This window comes from Pseudophryne corroboree, chromosome 7, assembly GCF_028390025.1.
Source record: "Pseudophryne corroboree isolate aPseCor3 chromosome 7, aPseCor3.hap2, whole genome shotgun sequence".
NCBI lineage: Eukaryota > Metazoa > Chordata > Amphibia > Anura > Myobatrachidae > Pseudophryne > Pseudophryne corroboree.
Genome location: NC_086450.1, coordinates 117,488,338 through 117,509,003, shown reverse-complemented (window position 1 = coordinate 117,509,003; position 20,666 = coordinate 117,488,338). Strand labels below are relative to the sequence as shown.

Here is a 20,666-nt window from a genome sequence, read left to right as displayed (position 1 = left end):
GTTATACCCGGGTTGAATACGACCCGGGACCCGTTAACTAGATAGGGAGAGGCGGCGCGGAGATGATCTCATCTCCCAGCTCCGCCCCTTCCCCCACCCCGCTGCCGGGTCTGGAAAGCCTGCAGCAGCTGCCAATGCCGGATCCCACCCGGGAAGGACCCGTTTCCAATTCCCGGGTGGGCATTGGCAGTGTGAAAGGGGTATCATTGTCTTCCAACAAAAATTAACCCTAGTGTGAATGTGTCTGTGTGTACATGTGATAGTGAATATAGATTGCAAGCTCCACTGGGGCAGGGACTGATGTGAATGGCCAAATATTCTCTGTAAAGTGCTGCGGAATATGTGTGCGTTATATAAGTAACTGGTAATAAATAATTTGTCTGTTTTTCTGTAATAACTTCTTTTTGGCTCAGTTGGTATATATTCAAATTTCTAACAAAAACCCCGAACTTTAAATAATACCATTCTGAACTCCCAGTTGGTGGGATACAAGATTGGTTGAGTTTTTACGGAGCTCCTCTGACCTACGCCCTATCTATTGCCATCCTATCTCCTGGATCAGCTACGCAAGCTTACCTTTGCCACATAACATCTGGTGGATACGTTCGGGCATAACTGGCTCTCCACTACTCGCTGCTAAAAAGGAAACTACAGAAGCTTTCAAGCTCAGAGTGTGAGGCGCAATTTCTATTTTGTGGGACTGGTCTAGTTTGAAATCTCCTACACACCCATAACCCTTACTGTCTTAATCTATACATTTAAAACAGGCTGCTGAGGACACCCCTAAAAGACACAACCAAGTGCTATGAAGAACATGCACCCATCTGCCTGGTTACATCCTATCTGCAACATACACTGATTACCCAGTCTCTTTCATGTGGAGGGGTTACTGCATTTATCCTCATATCCCCTTATATCACCATAATCTGAAGGAGTGAGAGTTTGTACTTGGAAGCACCCTACTCATACCCATCACGGAGCACTGATACTCTTGTTACTGGTGAGGAAGAGTGTTAATGTGAAACCAGGAGCAGAGACCTCTCTGTGTATTGCCTTGTGACACTTGAACAGCTGGGAGACTGTTTGGCTGCCTGTCACTAACCTATTGCTTTAGCCACTGAATAAATGGCTCTGGGGGATGAAGAAGACCTTTTTTCGTGTTAACGTCACCCCCAAGCTCTATGTTCTTTCTAATCTGGTAACAGCTTCATTCATATTATTCTGCTACTTTACCTATAAAGGCAGCATTGCTTTATAGTTTTCTTCTTTACCCATCTGCTCCTTTAAAACAACTGAGGTCCTTGCCATTCTTTTTGGAATGCTGACCTCATGGTTTATTCTTATAACGGACAGCCAATGGACACTCGCCTCCTGTGGCGGCTCCAGAGGTGAGGCTGCAGCGCAGTCCAAAATTCAAATAGGTGACCTGCGCCCCAGAGGCGATCCCCAATAATGTTAGGAACCTGTCCAATGAGGTCACCATGAAGAAGGTAGGCAGGCTCATATATTGGTCAATATATGCCAAGAACCTCGGATATGATGGTTATTATAATGTTAATGGTTGTATGGTGCACCTGCGCTCTTGTTCCTTTATTGTAGTACTAAGTCTCGGCAAGGTAACACATCCCATTGTTAGAAACTAGGATATGCAGTCCAGGCCCCCTATCCACAATATATTCTATATTATGTGTGTGTGTAGACACATCTGGGGGCTTGGGATGCCCTCATTCTGGATTAGCACCCCACCCACTGCCTCCCAGGCTTTTAAACAGGGAACTAGCACATGCTGCTTGCACAAAAGCTATAGGTAAGATTCTTTCAATTATATATAAAGTCAGTGAGGGGTGAATCTTTGGGGTGTGGATCTGCTTGGATTGCTCTAGCTGGACCACTTTGGGGCATCACCACCGTACATTTATTTTAACACCTATATCACCCCGTGTTTGTTTCTTATTTATTTATGTAGCAATTTTCACACATCTTTCGCACTTGTAACACTGATCAGCTAACCTCACTTTCTAACACTGACACCTTACTGTTGTCCTCTTTCTAACACTCAACAGCTTCTTTCACTTGCCTTACACCAATCTCTCACTTCTATCCCTGGGGTGGTTTGGGGTGACCTGTGCTTTACAGACGAACCCCTGTAATGTTAGGGACCTGTTTGATGAGGTCACCGTGAAGAAGGCAGGCTCATATATTGGCCAATATATGCCAAGAACCTTGGATATGATGGTTATTATAATGTTAATGGCTGTATGGTGCATCTGCGCTCTTGTTTCTATATTTTATGCTCATAACAGACGGCCAATGGACACTCACCTCCAGTGGCGGCTTCAGAGGTGAGGCTGCAGCGCAGTCCAAAATTCAAATAGGGGAGCCACCCCTACTGCTGCCCACACAACGCTGGACAGAACTTGCTGGCAGTTGGTGTGACTCTCCTATTTGAATTTAGGACCGCAATGCGGCCCCAAAGCTGGAGCCAACACTGTTCACCTTCACAGATTGTTTTACTCCAATATCTCATATCTGCTCAAAAATTTGGCTGTGAGGTCTTCGTATCTACAAAGACTCTCCATCTTCCACACCTTCACCAAGTGAATGTTTTACTATGAGATCTTAAATCCTAACCTTGTACCATTCCTTTCTGATTTTTGTCATAAATTGATAAAGATCAAGAAGGAGTTTCCACGGTTTAATGAAGTTACATCGTATTTCCTCCCAAACCTAACAAAAATCCTGAAAATATTTCCTCTTATTAGCGCTAACCTTTTTCAACCAAGATTTTCAAACATTAATAAAAAGTAACTAATAGATTACAAATGATGTTGTTAATGATGCATCAGTTGGGTTTTAATAATAGTAAGCATTCTGTCAAAGAGGTTAGAACAGCAGTAGCCGGTATAATAGACACCTCCCACAATAATAAAAAGACAGCTGACAGACTTCTTAATTTAGACGTCAAAAAACTATTTAAAAAAAAAGGTGTTGCGGTACAATTTAAATAACATTTTTAAACATAGAGTATTTGCACAGTAGTTTTCACAGATGTTTTGCATTTATCTATAAGGACATAGGGGCCTAGTCATCATCCTTTATGGGCCAATTACACATATAAAAATAATTTTATTTATATAGCCCTCTTTCTCTGACAGGACTCAAGGCACATGTGGAAATGCTACTTTCTACATGTTGTAAGTAATGGGCCCATTCATTTTTAGGGCCCGAATGGGGCCGCCCAGTATTCAGCAAACTTTGCTTGCAGGAACAAATGCCATTTTCAGATGGTGTTGGTTCCCGGAGCCTCAATTTTCACTATGTGCGATCAGGACAGGCTGATCGGGTCTGGAGCTGACGTCACACACCCTCCCTGAAAACGCTTGGGAACGCCTGCGTTTTTCCTGGAGCTAACAAAAAACGGTCAGTTACCACCCACAAACGGCCTCCTCCTGTCAATCAGCATGCGAATGGCTGTGCGATTAGACTTTTCGCACCAGCCTGTCACTGACCGGTGATGTCTGTTGTTTGCCGACACGCTTGCGCATTTCAGTGCATACGCATGAGCAGTTAATCGCTGATCGCTCACTGTGCGAAAATGCACAACAGCAATCAGATCTGAATCACAACCAGGACTACTACTAACCCAGTGGTAATAGATTCTTGAATAGCATTTCCCTCCTCCCATAGTGTCCAAAGGTCCCTATTGAAGCTCCCCCCTCCCAAGTGTCCGTAAACTCCTGTATCAGTAGATCTCCAAACCCCACATTGGAAATAAATCCCATTACATTTATTAACCTACCTATTCACCTTCCTGTATGTGGTATACACCATTATCCAGAGGCATTTCTAGAGAGGAGGGGACTTGTGTGCAGACTTTGTGTGTGGGCCCCCTCCTCTCTTGTAGCTGTTAGCGCTCTGAGTGCTAAGACTCTGGCACAGCGCCAGAGTCTACAGCGCATGCGCAGGACTCCAGAAAAATGGCTGCTGCGCCATTTTTCGGAGTCCTGCGCATGCGTTGTAGACTCTGGCACTGTGCCAGAGTCTCTAGTGCTCAGTGCGCTCGCAGCGGCGGTGACGGCTACAGGAGAGGAGGCAGCCCACACATGGTCACTGATGGACGCCGGAAAGGTGAGTATAGAAGAAATGGGTGCAGTGTGTGCGGTGTGGGCCCCCTCTGGACCCAGGGTCCGTGTGCACCGCACACACTGCACCCTTTATAGATACGCCACTGCCATCATCATTGTTAGTAATGCTATGATTAAATAAATGTCAACATTATATCAGTGTCGAAATGCTGAATATCAACATGGTCAATGTCATCATGTTCGGTGTCAAGGTAACAACCATAGTCAGCATTGTCCTGTTAACCTAGTGAATGTTGATTCCATATCTAGTAAATCTCTTTCTGGTCCTAATGCTATCAGTCCATTATTAAGTGCTTCAGACTACCTCTGTGTTTTCTAACACACAGTCCTGTTTGTCCTTTGGGGTTACTCTTTTCCTCACATAACTTTGGATATGATACTTAAAACACTTTGAGAAATATAGAAAAAGGGCAAATGAGGAGGTATATAGAAAGGTACATTCCAAGCACATCTCTAAAAGAATAGAGCTATAGAGAAAGGAATATGCAGCTGACCGCTGTAGCAACATGTTTTAAATGCAGTTTTCTTCAGTGGAAACAAAATAAAGTAATATGTAGATTGCAGATTCAGGACTTTGATGAAGGGAATATTTTCATTGTCCATTACTATAGCAAAGTTTACTTAAGTTCATAATTCTTGGACCCTACAATGGGTATGACCCAGTGAAAAGTGAGTTGGACTTTGCATCAATGTGGGATGGTTGGTGTAACTTGGTTTAAATTTTGTTTGTTGGGTGATGATGATGATTGGTAATTATTGATCATGTCAATATAGGTTAAGTGTCCCATATCCAAAATGCTTGGGACAGCTGAAGGGTTCAATGGCCCCTAGATTAGGACCAGTGTGTAATATTATTACTGTTTAAGAAATATTGTGGATGGCAAAAACAAACGCAGGGGGGGTTTCTGGTTGCACGGAAACTCCCTTTTCCCCACAGCCTGGCCAGCATCCACTACATGCAGTATAAAGGGCAGAAAGGAGCTACTGCACATGTCTGTGGCAGCAGAGTTTCCTACCAACTCTGCTGTGTGTGTGTCTGTGGATCTGAGTGCTCAGTCATCGCACCAGAGAGAATAATAACTTACCATGATCATGTCTGAAATACTGTATACATAACTTGCACTTTGTGTAAAGCAGACTATAACTTGCTCCATGATAATAATGGCATCATTCATGGGCTGGCGACAATCGCTCTAAAATCAAACATTTGGAAACCCCGCCCAAGAAATCCTGAATTTGTCCCTGGATGGTGATGTACTACCACCACTGCAGTATAGGTTATAGGTCCAGAGGTGAGGAGACCTGGCAATACCAGGACACTTTCTCAAGGTCCCCATTCTGCCCTCAGAAAATTTAGAAAGCAGGTCTCTACTGAGCATGCTCGGATTTGCCGATTCAGGGACAGATTTATTAAGCTCGGTGAAGTGATAAAGTGGAAGGTGATAAAGTACCAGCCAATCAGATTTTAACTGCCATGTCACAGGCTGGGTTTGAAAAATGACAGTTAGGAACTGACTGGCTGGTCCTTTATCACCTTCCACTTTATCACTTCACCGAGCTTAATAAATCTGCTCCTCAGTGTTCTATTCTAGTTATAGGGCACTTGTTATTCAGTCTGTGCTTTGTTCTATATTGTAGTCAGTGGTCGATTGACTACTAGGCACGTGAAGCATGTGTCTAGTGGTGACAATAGCTGAGGGGGACACAGCATGTTCACTTGCATGAGAGCCCTGATAAACTGATGGCTAGGTGAGGGCAGGTGATTCTTGTTTTTGTTATTATGACTTATTTTTTTTATTTTGTAACTGGGGAGGGAGAATGGGGCAATGGTCCGTAATTGTGGTGGTGGTGGAAGGGAGGGTGAGGTTGGTGCTGCTTTGGCAGTCAGAAAACCTCAACATGAAGGGGGCAGTGACATGATGGAGGGCAACCAACAATGTTGTTCCTAGAGATGGACTGACCCCTAAATTCACCCCTGATTGTAGTACTGCATCAGCAATAAAAGCTGTACAAATTGGTTGTATAGTCACTGTATGCTGTTTTAATTCTTTAGATAATAAATCCTTATAGTATTTCCATGGAAAAAAAATTCTGAACAATAGAAAACAAAGTTTTACTTTGGCAATACCCTGTTGTAATATTAGACTACATACCCTATAAATAAAAATAAAAAAAATGCTATAATTAATTTACTCTTGAATGTTGATTTGCATTGAACAATGATTTGCAGTTACAGAGATCATATATGCATAATAGTTATTCTAAATTCTATTTCATTATCCTTTTTTATGTTCTGACTTTTTGGAGACTGAATGATATATATTGTTTGACAAGCATCATTAAAATTTCTGACTCAACCTTTATATTTTAAGTTGCATAAGTCTTGCTTTATTCATTTCAGTATTTTAGCTCAGTATGCAGAATCAAGGCAGTGGAAAGATTGTCTTTTATTAACTTGAAAGTGAAAACGGACGTACTGTAAGTAGTTTATATTCATTAATGTATTAAACATCATAGAAAGTCACAGTAGGAAGGCATGGCTTAAATCTGACTGTTAGTGGCTTCTTGATGGCAAATGTTAATGAATTGCATGGGGAAAGATACGCTGTCTCACAATCAGGGGAAGCATCAGAGACAAGATAAAATACAACCAACCTGGCCATTTGGTCCATTTCTTTATTGTGAGAAACTCTAAGAAACTCACAAAGAACCACATATTGGCCCTCATTCCGAGTTGTTCGCTCTGTAAAAATCTTCGCATCGCAGCGATTTTCCGCTTAATTCGCATGCGCAATGTCCGCACTGCGACTGCGCCAAGTAAATTTGCTATGCACTTAGGAATTTTACTCACGGCTTTTTCATCGTTCTGGCGATCGTAATGTGATTGACAGGAAATGGGTGTTACTGGGCGGAAACAGGCCGTTTTATGGGCGTGTGGGAAAAAACGCTACCGTTTCCGGAAAAAACGCAGGAGTGGCCGGAGGAACGGAGGAGTGTCTGGGCGAACGCTGGGTGTGTTTGTGACGACAAACCAGGAACGACAAGCACTGAACTGATCGCAGATGTCGAGTAAGTCTGGAGCTACTCAGAAACTGCTACGAGGTGTGTAATCGCAATATTGCGAATACATCGTTCGCAATTTTAAGATGCTAAGATTCACTCCCAGTAGGCGGCGGCTTAGCATGAGCAAATCTGCTAAAATCCGCTTGCGAGCGAACAACTCGGAATGAGGGCCATTGTAATCTCTGGGCCCATTGTGGCCTTTTTGGGGGGGACCTCCACTAGAAAAAAAGCAAAAGCTAGTGCAACATGCATAAGCTAGGGGGGCTTGGCTTGCACAGACCATGAGCAGTCTGCCCAGTCACTATTCTCAGTCTATAATCTGTGTGAATGCATCGTCTACTCTCGCCATGATCACCATCCCTGTTCTCTGCTTTCATAAGCTGCAAAATCAACTAAATAAGCAAAAAAAGGCAATAATATAAGATTAAGAGGTCTACCAGATATTGTGATACCTGGTGATCTGAAGAGATCTCCTCCAGCTGTTTTCTAAGAACTGACTCGAATTCAGTTTGATAGTGTAGAGACTTGACATCTAGAAGTTTGCATCTTTTCTTTTCCTAAATCCTGAGGTACGCATCTATCAAGGGTTATCATCATAGACCCTGCAAATAACTTCAGATGGTATGATGGTGCCATCTGAAGATTTAACAGGAACTTGTTCCAAGTCAGGCATGGTTGGAAGGGATTTAAAAATCACATATTCTATGTTTAAAGTTGTCCTTTAATAGTCACAGATTTTAAGATTTGTATTTTTTTTATTTTGTGTCACTTACAGTATGTTGGTTCTTCTAGTACTGTAGATTATTTTATCAGCTTCAATTCTCATACAGATTTTCCTGATGGGGGGGGGTTCATGTGGGGGTTACCTTCATTACAGTTGTCAGAAGTATCTCTCCCAGATCGTAATACTGACCTCCTCCTCAATCCAGTGCTATGGATAGGTTTCCCAGCAACAGGCTGGTTTACAGTGTAGCAATATGTACTGTCTGGGAGGGATGTAGTTATGTGACCAATGGTCAGGAGACCGGGGGTCACAATAACTCCCCCTGCATCCCAGACCCTCACAATACCGACAGTCGGCATGCCGACTAGAAGGGACTATTCCCACTTGTGGGTGTCCACGACACCCATAGAGTGGGAATAGAACCTGTGGCGAGCGCAGCTCACCACCGAGCCCACAAGGGGCTTCGTTGCGCTTGCCCCCCTGCCAGCATTCTGTGGCTGGGATCCTAACGTTGGGATGCTGACCGCTGGGATCCCACCCGCCGGTCTCGCAGCCCCAACCTGTCTGGGAGACACATACATGTACGATACAGGGGGGTCAATCCTAATAGGATTTGAAGGAAGAGGCATAATTTTATAGACTTATAGTGACATGTACTAAGCAGTGATAAAAGTGGAGAAGTGAGCTAGTGGAGAAGTTGCCCATGGCAACCAATCAGCTGCTCTGTATACTTTTATAGTATGCAAATGATAAATGTTACGTTAATGCTGATTGGTTGCCGTGGGTAACTTCTCCACTGGCTCACTTATCCACTTTTATCACTGCTTAGTACATGTCCCCCGTAGTTTATTCTATACTAAAGATAGAAACAAACTAGTCTGACTCTGTTACCAAAAATGCTCCGGCTCTTTATCCCGACTAATAAATCACAGAGGTACTATAAGGAGGTGTGAGGACTGGATCAGGTAGAAACAAGTCAGATGCCTGAAGAACATACACATGACATCACAGAAATCTGCAGTAAATGTTATTTGATCTCTATGCCCTCTCTGGAATTTTGCAATTTTTTTCTAAGAGACTGGTCAAAAAAAGTACAACCTATTACCTTAGAGGTAAGTTAGATGACGGTGCAACAATCTGCATTTCCCTGTCATGTCTCTCCCCTGACTTTTCCCATTCCTGATGAAACGGATGACTTCTCTGTACCTTTCATGACTGAACCCTTATCATTATTCAGTCTTCTTTCTCCTTGGTTGATCTCACAGCATAATAAGAGATATGTCAGATGCTGTCAGTGCTCTTGCATATCATTTCTCTTGCTAAAGTAAAGTACACTTTATTATGTTCATCTTCAGTTGCTTTCAATTATTATGTATTCTACTTTGTAGTTTGTTTTCTTCAAAGTCAATGTTAATGTCACTCCATCAATAAATCTGAGAAATGATTGAAAAACATGTACAAGATAACAGGTTGATATTCAGAATAGAGATAAAATGTAGGTACAAAAATGTTATTTTTCCATCCATGACTTTTCTTCTTAGAAATATGTTGTGTTTAACAGGGACTTGTTACCCATTTACAAGTCAGGTGTGGTTGGAAGGGATTTAATAATCATATATTCTTAATTCTAAGTTGTCCTTAAATGATTATAGATTTTGAGATTTTTTTTTTTCTTATTTTGTGTAATTTATGTTGGTTCTTCTACTACCATATCTTCTCCTTTAAAAACTGTTGTTTATACTGTATGTAAGTATTAGTATTGCTACACCTTGTTCTAGCATTTTAATTTGAAGAACAATTGAAGCTGTTAAGAAAACACACAACCATTCCTGTCTTGTGGTTAATGGACCACTACAGTTAAAATACAAGAGGATGTATACAGGGAGAGCTGCAAATTTAAGTTTTGGACTTAGGGCAAACAGCAGAAAGTGTTCCAAACTCTTATACAAGCGCACTGGGGAGAAAATGGCCATGATGGAAAAAGTGCAGGCATTGTTTGCATATAGCTAAGTAAATATATTGAAAGATATGAAAAATGTCTCTATCCAAATGCAACACAGCTGCATCTGATTAATATACAAAACTAGAGATATGTGGGTTGGATTTTCTGTAAACCAAACACAACCGGATTTGCTATTTCCGAGTAGTTCTGAGCCTAGACTTGTGTTTTCCTGCCAGACTTGGAATTCAAAATGAGCACTACTGTGATTGTGTAAGACTGTCAGTGCAGAGCTGTGGGGTGCAGCACTGCTGTGACTGTGTCGGTAATGGGCTGTGGAGTGCAGCACTGAACCTTATTTACAGATGAAAGGTACCGCAATGGGTACTTCTTTTGCACCAAGTTATGCAAACTTATTCATAGCAACGTTGGAGGGAGACCACATCTGGCAGAAAGAATACAGAGATCATCTACACTGCTGACTCAGACAACCTCTTTTTCATATGCAAGGGTGAGGAAGAGAATCTACAACAATTCATAAACATGAATGCATATGAAATAGGACTGGAATTCACATCAACTTTTTGCAAAAAAATATAATATTTCTTGACCTTCAGATCATCAAAAACAACACAATTTATTCTAAAACCCACATTAAAGAAGTCAGCGGAAACAGCACTATATCATACAACAGCAACCATCACCACCAATGGTTAAGAAACATACCATGTGGTCAATTAAAAAGAATATGTGGTAACTACCAGAAAAAAGCACGTATGAGATACAAAGCAAACAAATGAAACAAAGATTTCTTAAGAAAGGCTACAAGGAAGAATTCTTGAAAAAAGAACAAACAAAAATAGCAGAACTAGAAAGAAAGAACCTGATATCTCACAAGCAAAGAAAGGATGACACCAAAGAGTTCACCACGCAATACAACAGTCAACACCAAACAATAAAAACCATCCTAGAAAAACATTGGCATATACAGTATTTATGCTTGACAACCAGCTACAATCCATTCTTCCATCTAAAGCAAAAATCATATACAGTATAAGAAAGCTAGGCATATACATCAGACGCTGACAAAAAGTTTTATCCCTAACCTCAGGCTTCTACAACTGTCTAAATTGCGTCTATTGCAAAAAAAAAAAAAAGGAAAACATCAAGCAACAGAATTTCAGTCGAACAGAACTGGTAGAAAATATAACATAAAACAACCCATATCCTGTGAAACAGAGGGACAAGTATACCTCCTTGAATACCCCTGCAAGCATGTGGGATAAACTAAGAGAAAATTGAAGTCCAGAATAGCTAAACACATACTGTAAATAAAATAAAAAAAGGACTAAAGACACATGGCGTATCGCAGCACTTCCCGGAAAAACACAATAAAGATCCCACAGATTTGACATTTATTGGAATCCAAAAAGTCACCCCTAATTGGAGAGGAGGCAATATAGTAACTGAACTCAAGAAGATGGAAACCAAATGGGTCTATGAACTTGATACGCTGAGACCTAGAGTACTAAATATCAACATTGAACTAAATGTGTTCTTATAACATTTGGGCCACAGTCTGTAAAACAAAAATGTGTGTTGCTGTTGTTTAGGTTCAGGCTTTGTATTGTAAAATAATAATGTTCATTAGGTACCAGCGCACCACCATTACTAGAAGTGCTGTGAGTTGCAGTGTGTAAAAAAAAAAAAATGTGTGTTGTTCAGGTACAAGTTTTGTGTTGTAAAATAATAACTTTTATTAGGCGCCAGTGTGCCACCATTACTAGAAGTGCTGTGAGTTGCAGTGTGTAAAAAAATAAAACGTGTGTTGTTCAGGCATTGTGTTGTAAAAACCGTTCATTAGATCCCAGTGTGCCACCATTACTTGAAGCACTATTAGTTGAGATGGATCAGTCGATAGAAGAGCAGGAGCAGTAACCCAGTACTAGTGCTGCAGCTGCTGCCAGTCATCATAGTACTTCAACATCTACTAAAGGCGGACTAGTGGACACAATTTTAAGAAAGAGCAACGTTTACTGACGAAGAATGTCAAATTGCCAACATGCCAAACACAACACACAGTGGCAAGGAAAGGTTCAGGCCATGTCCTTTATCTGCGAATGGTGGTCCTGCTAGTTGTACTGCTGTTTCATGCTCGGTAATGCCTATTGTGGAAGCCAGGACCAAACATAGACAGTCATCTTCTTCTGTAAGCTCATATAGTCAAATTCAAAAACATTTTGGACATCATTATACAGTGAAGTCTTCTTGGACTGTGTTTGAAATATGTGCTTCAGGACATTGGATATCTTTGGTGAGAATTTATTCTGGACATCATTAGAGGGACTACAATGCTTCCATATTTACAAGATATCAAATTCTGTCTCCTTAAGGACCTGATTATGAGTCGCACACAAAGTGTCTTCATTTGTGGGCAGCCACAGAAGCCTGATTTACTGCCTTATGGTAATGAGGGAATCCATAGGGCTAATGCAGAGGTTTCTGCTAGCCCGATGCTAGATGCAAGATATGCACCAGAAACAAGCTTCCCTTTATGTATGGTTTAGAATGGCACAAAGCATTAGACATATGCCCGGGACGCTACCACCTGTCGGGCACTTATGTGCAACTGCATTGTCACCGCCCAGTTCCTACAGCTGAAATGCCCTATGTCATGGAAAGATGCAGATCTGGCCATGTTCCATCTGACTTAGGATAGGCATACAGTAAATTCACATCTGCACATACAGTGTATGTAAAAACTTGCTGTTGGTACCCGTACACAGAGATCCATCCACTCAGATCTAATGCTATATCTGCTTTATTTCTAATCTATTCCTTATGTTTATCAAGTAAAAGCTGTAATATCCATAAAGTGAGCTTCCCTTATGTGTGAGTATAACCTCAACCACTAGTTGTACTTTTTGTACAGTCAGTTTTATATCTATCACTGTTTTTATTGTCAAAAATATAAAAAAGGAAGGTTCTGAATTATTAGAAATGTATTTTATGTTTGTACACAGCCAAATAGTTTTTCTTTTCTTTACTTCAGATTGGGAATTACCACAATCCTGTTCTGCCAGGTGCATTCATTTTAATCAAACACCATTGGCACCATGTATTTCATATCTATATATGCAATGCTATAGGGCATTCTAATTACCTCTATACTTTTCAGAGAGCATTCCAGAGATAGTTATACAATACAGAGAACAGTCTAGTTATTGGCGTCTCAAGCCGGGTGTGGGTGTGTGCGGCCCGCACCCGGGTGTCACCAAAGCCGGTTTTAGAACTCATGGGGCACTAGGCAAGACACCGGATTTGGGCCCCCTCCCTTAAACAATCTACAGTATAGCACTGTATTTTCATTACTGATTCATGCCCCTTACAATATTTACGTCCTTATATTCAACTTTTTAAATGCAAACAATGTATATGTAGTACAAAACAATGTACATTCTTCCTAGCCATATGCATTAAACCTCACCAGCATGTTTTTGACCAATCTTTGGGAACAACATTTGTGTGTGGACAGTAGATAGTAAAATGCCACACATCAGTGTCACCAGTAAATTATTCTGTCACACATAATATACCACACATCACACATCAGTGTCCCCAACACACAATATGCCACACATCAGTGTCGCTCAACACACAGTATGGCACACATCAGTGTTCCCATACACATTATGCCATAGATCAGGTCCTATACCATACTTGCCTACCCTCCCGGAAGCTACTGGAGACTACCGATTTTTGGGGTAGACCTCCACAGCCGCTCTCCCGCATCCTGCCCACTACCTAGTGATGCGGGCAGGATGGTATGATAATTACCACCAGCAGTTGCGGGCCGTGAGGAGCAGGAAGGAAGTGGGGCTAAAAGACTTGAATTACATCATGTAGCTCCGCCCCTTGGCACGGACCAGTGAATCGTGGGGGGTTTCTGTGTTGGGGCGGAGCCTATAGCTTCACCCACTCTCTGCGGACCCGCAAATTGTGGGTGTTTCACTGTATCGGGTTGGGGCCTAATGACGCAGTAGTTCGGGCCCACCCCCAAAGTTGTGTGCAGTGGCTTCTTTCCGGGCTTCTCCCGGAGGGGAGACTTGGAAAGTAGGTAACTATGGCCCTCATTCCGAGTTGTTCGCTCAGTAATTTTCTTCGCATCGCAGCGATTTTCCGCTAATTGCGCATGCGCAATGTTCGCACTACGACTGTGCCAAGTAAATTTGCTAAGAAGTTTGGTATTTTACTCACGGCATTACGAGGTTTTTTCTTCGTTCTGGTGATCGGAGTGTGATTGACAGGAAGTGGGTGTTTCTGGGCGGAAACTGGCCGTTTTATGGGAGTGTGTGAAAAAACGCTGCCGTTTCCGGGAAAAACGCGGGAGTGGCTGAAGAAACGGGGGAGTGTCTGGGCGAACGCTGGGTGTGTTTGTGACGTCAAACCAGGAACGACAAGCACTGAACTGATCGCACTGGAAGAGTAAGTCTCGAGCTACTCAGAAACTGCACAGAAAAATCTTTTCGCAATATTGCGAATACTTCGTTCGCAATTCTGCTAAGCTAAGATTCACTCCCAGAGGGCAGCGGCTTAGCGTGTGCACTGCTGCGAAAAGCGGCTAGCGAGCGAACAACTCGGAATGAGGGCCCATGCTCCATACCCATACATAATATGCCACACATGAGATCCCCATACACAATATATGCCACACATCAGGTCCCCATACACAATATATGTCACACAACAGTGTCATGATACATTGTTATGCCACACATCAGGTCCCCAAAAACAATATATGCCACACAACAGTGTCACAATACATTGTTATGCCACACATCAGGTCCCCATGCACAATATATGCCACACAATAGTGTCACAATACATTATTGTGCCACTATTTCAGCATGCCCCCCCCCCCCCATCCCCACATTATATTCTCACCACGTGAGGGCTCAGCAGCAGCTCCAGTCAGTAGGTCATATAGTCTTAGGGGGAGGGGCTTTTTATAAGGAGCAGTCTAGGACTGCAAGCCAATTGTGGGACCCCAGAAGAGAGAATGGGTGACCTCCATACGGCCTGAATGTGCTGTAGCTGACACTAATAGCTCAGAGTACATCAGTGCAGTGTGGGAGGAAGCTGGGGTGTCTAATCAGGACTGCAGCCAGCCACTCCTCACTGATGTGCAAGCACTCCTTCCCCACCCCCTCTACTCAGGCAACCTGTGTGGCCACCGGCCAATGTGTGTGTAGCACATTGAGCCCATGCAGGGTGTCTGTCACTGCATCAGTGATTGGCGCTGAGTGCGGCCACGTTGCTGGCACTTATCAGTGGTGGTACTGTACTGTGGAGATAGGGAGCCAGCCCAACGGGAAGTGGCTCTTTTTCCTGATAGCCAGTCCAATCCACCCCTGAAACTGTGTTACCTGCTTTCTCTGTCTCTCTACTCTGATGGTCAGGGCCAGATTTCAAGTGGCCCGACCATGGTACATGCTAGGCCAAGTGCCGGCTCTTCTGCAGTGAGAGGAGTTAGGTACTGCTTTGTGTCACAGATGAAGAGCCGGCACTACACACATCCCAGTCTCTGGGGGCAGCCAGCATCTTCAAAGATGCTGGACACCCCCTCACCCCCACCCCCCAAAGTGACGCAACAGAGGTCCCTGTAAGGCCACACCCTTTTTATTAGACCACACCCCATTACTCGAGCAGCCACAGCGGGAGTAATGCAGAGTGTGCACCCAGTGATGCCTCTGTGTCTAGTCACTACTTTAAAATACATAGAGCATTCTAGTGAACATTATGTAATACAGAGATCATTTAATGACCTCTTAACAGTACAGAGGACATTCTACTGATTTCTATACAATACAGATATCATTGTATATTATATTGAAATTATATCTGTATTGTATTAAACGTTAGACTTTAAGTATAATACAAAGAAGATCTTAAACAAAAATAAAATAGACAAAAAAAATCTAGTGATTTATATACAATACAAAGAGCATTCCAGTCACCGGTACACAATACAGAGAACATTCAAAAAATATGATACAGAGAATATTCTAGTGCTCCCTGTACATTACAGAGAGCCGATATGTTAAAATAGGCTCCTCTATTATCTGATCAAGAAGCATCAATTACAAATATACCTAAATATTAGACATCTTGGGTTTTTTGTTAGAATTCCTTTTTATATTTGCAACAATTACAACACAGCTGCTATAATATTTAAAAGGGATCTATGCAGAACTGTGTAACCATGTGTCTGAAACACTCCTTGAGCAGTGATTGGCATGTCAATGCTTTGCAGAATGCAACTGTAGGTAGACTGCAGGGGAATTAGCACACTGCATGATCTCAGAATTGAGCAGCAGAATAACTGCTGCGTAATTCACGTGCATGTTGCAGACCAGGTGTTGCTATCAGTAGCTACAAGTGTGCAGAGATCTACATATACTAATATAGATTAATGAGCACAGACATGTCTGTTAGGTCAGGAAATAGCTGTGTGTGTCTTATTTATGCCTTCCATATTACTCCTGCACATGCCATCAAAGCAAATTGGATATGCAGCAAACATGCAAAGTGGATGAAATGAAACAATATTAAACCAGCAGAGCCAGAGACTGTATTGCACAATCTGCCACTTCTCATCAGTCTGCCCAGCTGCAATTCAGATGTGATGAGGATGTTTCTTATTGATAATTTTACCTAGGGGGATAAGAAATGCACAAGATCAAACCCCAGGCCTGTACTGGCTCCGAGATCGATAAGCATCATCGTATATGAAGGGTTGACATTTGAGAATAAGAAGATGCTTTAGTAACCCTTTCTATTCCACGCAACTCCTATCTATTATAATGAAGACATTTAGTGCATAGACTGAATGGCACAGAGTGTGTTTTGCAATCAGCACAAAAAGGTGATCTAATTTATATATGGCTGTAACATTTCCAATCCAGGTCATTTACGGTAAATGTGCTTGCTTCAAGTAACAGCCCTTCAGAAGATATTGCAACTGAAATACAGAGATACTGTACCACCAACAAATCACCTAATGAGGCAGAAAACTGGCTATGAAAATAGGCTCATTAGGCAGTCATCCATTAATGCCCACCTAATATATTGAAAAGCTTAATAGCAACACAGATGTATCCTCAAACATCCAGCCTCAATGCACCATGTACCGTGAGATGCCTGGCGTAAGTGAGCCGGCAGTACCCTTGAAACTCTTACGTTGGGCGTCAGTTTTTGTGGAAAATGCATCCTAGTCTCATCACTATGCGAATAAGACGCACAAGCAGACTCTGCAGCATGCCTATATTCTGTGTGCATCTGCGGCTTTATCTGCATAAGAAATGCTACAATACAGTGTTTTCCAGGTAAATATAGCGATGCAAATAAGACGCATATTTAGGGAAAAAATGCACAAAAAAATGACCAGCATTAGTAAATGCGCTCATGACTAGGCGCACTACAAGGGCTGCTTAACTTGACTGCAGCAACAATAAGAGAGGACACATCGGTAGTAGTGAGTCCTTCTCCATGGTTAATGTCTCCATAAAGTAATCTGTCAATACTAAGGGCTCTAGGAGTCCACCAATGAAATGCTTTTTGATCCACATTCTTAGCTGTGTGTTTTTTTTAATAAACTGAAACGGGCTCTTAACACTACAGAATAACTGTATCTTACATACCAATTGTACTTTATATATCAAGTCACAACTTAAATTGGCTTCTGGTTAATGAAGCTCTCTGTTGGTCATTCTGTTCTTTTGCTATTTTCACCTATAAAATCAATTGACCTCTTCTTGTTCTCTGTGTAGAGGCTCGAGCCCAGGAGTTGGCAACCTATAGTTATTATTGTGCCAACCAAACTCTAGTTATGCTCAGTGTGCCAGTTCTACAATATTATATATTGAGATGTGCGCAGACCCCCTTGTATTTGCTATGGTTCTAATTCATCATTGGATTTTGGTTTTGTCAAAACCAGATTTGGATTTCAGTTTGTTCAGATTTGGATTTCAGTTTGCTTTAAAATCGATATAGAAAAATATATATGTCATTTTAATCATTGAGAAAAATCAATAAAAATGTATATAAAAACAGCTAAAATAATGTAATTCTGAACTGTGGGAAGATTTGAACTAATACTTGTGTCGGATCGGATTTACTCAGGGGTAAATCATTTAATATTTATAGTGTAGGTTGGAAAAAATACGAGCCACTACACTAATGACTTCTATAAAACTAATTGGTGTCATGCCTTAGCTAACGTGGAGTGCAATCAATGAGACAGAATTGGAGATGTTGGTTAGAGTTGCATGCCCTATAAAAACACCCACAAATTTGGAGTTTGCTGTTGACAGAAAGCATGGCCTGATAAAAATCATGTCTCAAACAAATGAGATCTCAGGAGATTTAAGATTAAGGGGCCGGTTTGTCACCATGTGATAAAATCGACTCAATCTGCACTACAATAATTGAATGCATCGCATGGATGTATCAATTATCGCATGCAGGGACAGAGCTTGCAAGAAAACTCTGTCCCTGCGATAGCACCCCGCAGTATAATCAGGGTATTTTTTTGTAACAAATACCCCAACTATGTGCTTTAAATGCACTGCTGCATCATTACCGCCACCACCGCCAGGTTGACCCCTCCTTCGCGACTACTCCCCCACGCCGTGACAACATCCCACCCACACACACCGCTGATCATACTTACCTACCCGGGGATCGGTGGTTGGAGCTCCCGGAGGGCTGCCAGTCATTGGTGCTCCCTGCTGCTGTGACCTCCAGTACTGTAGAGTGAGCTGCCGCTTTGCACCATCACTTTACTTCACTGGAAGTCACAGGTGCAGCATGGAGTCCCGGTGACGGCAGCCCACACCGGTGCACCAATTACCGGTGTCTAGGTAGGTAAGTATGATTTTTGTTTTTACACAGTGATCAGCCTGTGTGTCCATCGGACACACAGAGATGATCACACTGTCGGGTCCCCACACAGCTTTCTCTACTTAGGGGCAGAGAAAGCTGTGCAACAGTACAGGATCCGCAGTGAGCCCTCTGATAACACTGTCTCAGGACAGCGTTATTATTACAGTGCTCACTGCAGTATTTTTTTACATTTTTATATTCGTAAATTCGGTCAGATCACATTTCCCATTATAAGTATGGGAAATGAGATCTGGTTACTTAAAAAAAGTGAATTGAAGGGTTTGGAGCAGTTTTTCATGAAAACTGCTCCAAAAGCTGTTTAATACATTCAAGTGATACTCAAATACTGTGAAAAGGGTGTGAAAACCTTTTCCATATTATTTTAGTAAAAAAAAAGGTTAATAGATGTGCACCCGGGGGCATATCTGTAATGGGTGCAGTATGTGTGATGCACACAGGCCCTAGGGGTTCAGGGGAGCCCACACCGCACACCCTGCACCCATTTGTGAAATACTCACCTCTCCAGAGTCCCCCCGCCGGCAGTAGTATCTCTCCTCAAATCTCCTGTAAATGACGTTGTGGCTATTTTTCTGGAGATTTGCACATGCGCAGTAAGAAAATCTCTGTGCATCCTCTGTTATGCTGACGGGCACCGGCTGCAGAAGAGGGGGCCTCGACGGAGGAGGTTGGACACGGGCCTCCTCCTCTGTTAAGACGCCCATGACGTGCCCGTATGAATTGTTAACCTGCATAAAGCTGGAAAGGGTTACAAATGCACAGTATCTCTAAAAGCATTGATGTTTATAATCAGTCCATATATTCAGCACTTTTGCCACTCTCCCTAGGAGAGGCAGTCCTGCAGAGATTACAGCAAGAGCACAGCACACAATGCTCAAACAGTTTAAAAATAAATCTACAATATTAGCTAAAGCCTTACAGAAATCTCTGCAACTTGCAAACAAACCTGTTCATAAGCTACAGTACAAAATGTAAAACACTGAACAAGAATGGTGGTCATGAGTGAACACCACACAGGAAGCCACTGCTCAGAGGTGGATTGGGACAGAAAACCAGCCCGGGAAAATGATGGAAGTCCTAATGGGGGGAGGGGTCTATTGAGGGGGTAGAGTCTGTCAATGGGGGCGGGATCTCTCCTTATAGGGCTTGATTCTAAGTTGAACTCAGTTGCGGCCTTCCTTATGTATTTTTCTGCAGTTGTGTCTGACTTTATACTAATATTACTACTGTACCCTTCCCTGGTGTACATACAAGTGTACAAATATACAAGAGACACTCACTTCAGTGTCTACAGGCGCTGCAATCATTCTTTGTCTTTAGATGCCACCATTGGAACTTTCACCAGCCCTATGCTAGGTGCAGATCACTGGTCTGATTATGGCCACATCTGCATCTGGTTAGGCAACCCCCTGTAACCACCTAGTCTAGTTTTGTTAAATATTTATCCATTAAACTATCATATTGTAGAAACAGAACTAGCTCATTTTTGCATTTGGTTTTTGAAAATGGGATTGAGGAACAGAATTCATAAGCAGGAGTGTAACAAGAAAAAAAAGGAATGTGTAAAACATTACATAGATTCCAAATATAACACCAGAATATATTGAAGACTTCCAGCAAAAACAACACACCCTATACTCCGTTACAGTAGGGGCCAGGTGTTTCACAATGAACCCCAGAAACAGGTTGGTTCCCTTTAATGTAAAGGTTACAGTATCTATCACAGGAGACAGCATAGAACTAGTCCCAATATAAGATCAGTGTCACAGGACCAACCCACTACAGTACAAAACAGCATGTTATACCTCCTATACAGGCACATGCCTCCTATACT

General features: G+C 42.2%; 1 protein-coding gene across 7 annotated transcripts in view; it reads left to right on the top strand.

The window, feature by feature from the left end:
• Positions 1-20,666, top strand: part of B3GALT1 (beta-1,3-galactosyltransferase 1) — a 571,239-nt gene that overhangs the window by 516,489 nt on the left and 34,084 nt on the right. Inside the window, exon 5 of one of the 7 annotated variants that reach the window (XM_063933588.1) lies at positions 6,547-6,623. The exons of the other annotated variants lie outside the window; for them this stretch is intronic. The gene's annotated coding sequence lies outside the window, so the exon portion shown is untranslated. The remainder of the gene's footprint in view (positions 1-6,546; positions 6,624-20,666) is intronic. 7 annotated transcript variants of the gene reach the window in all.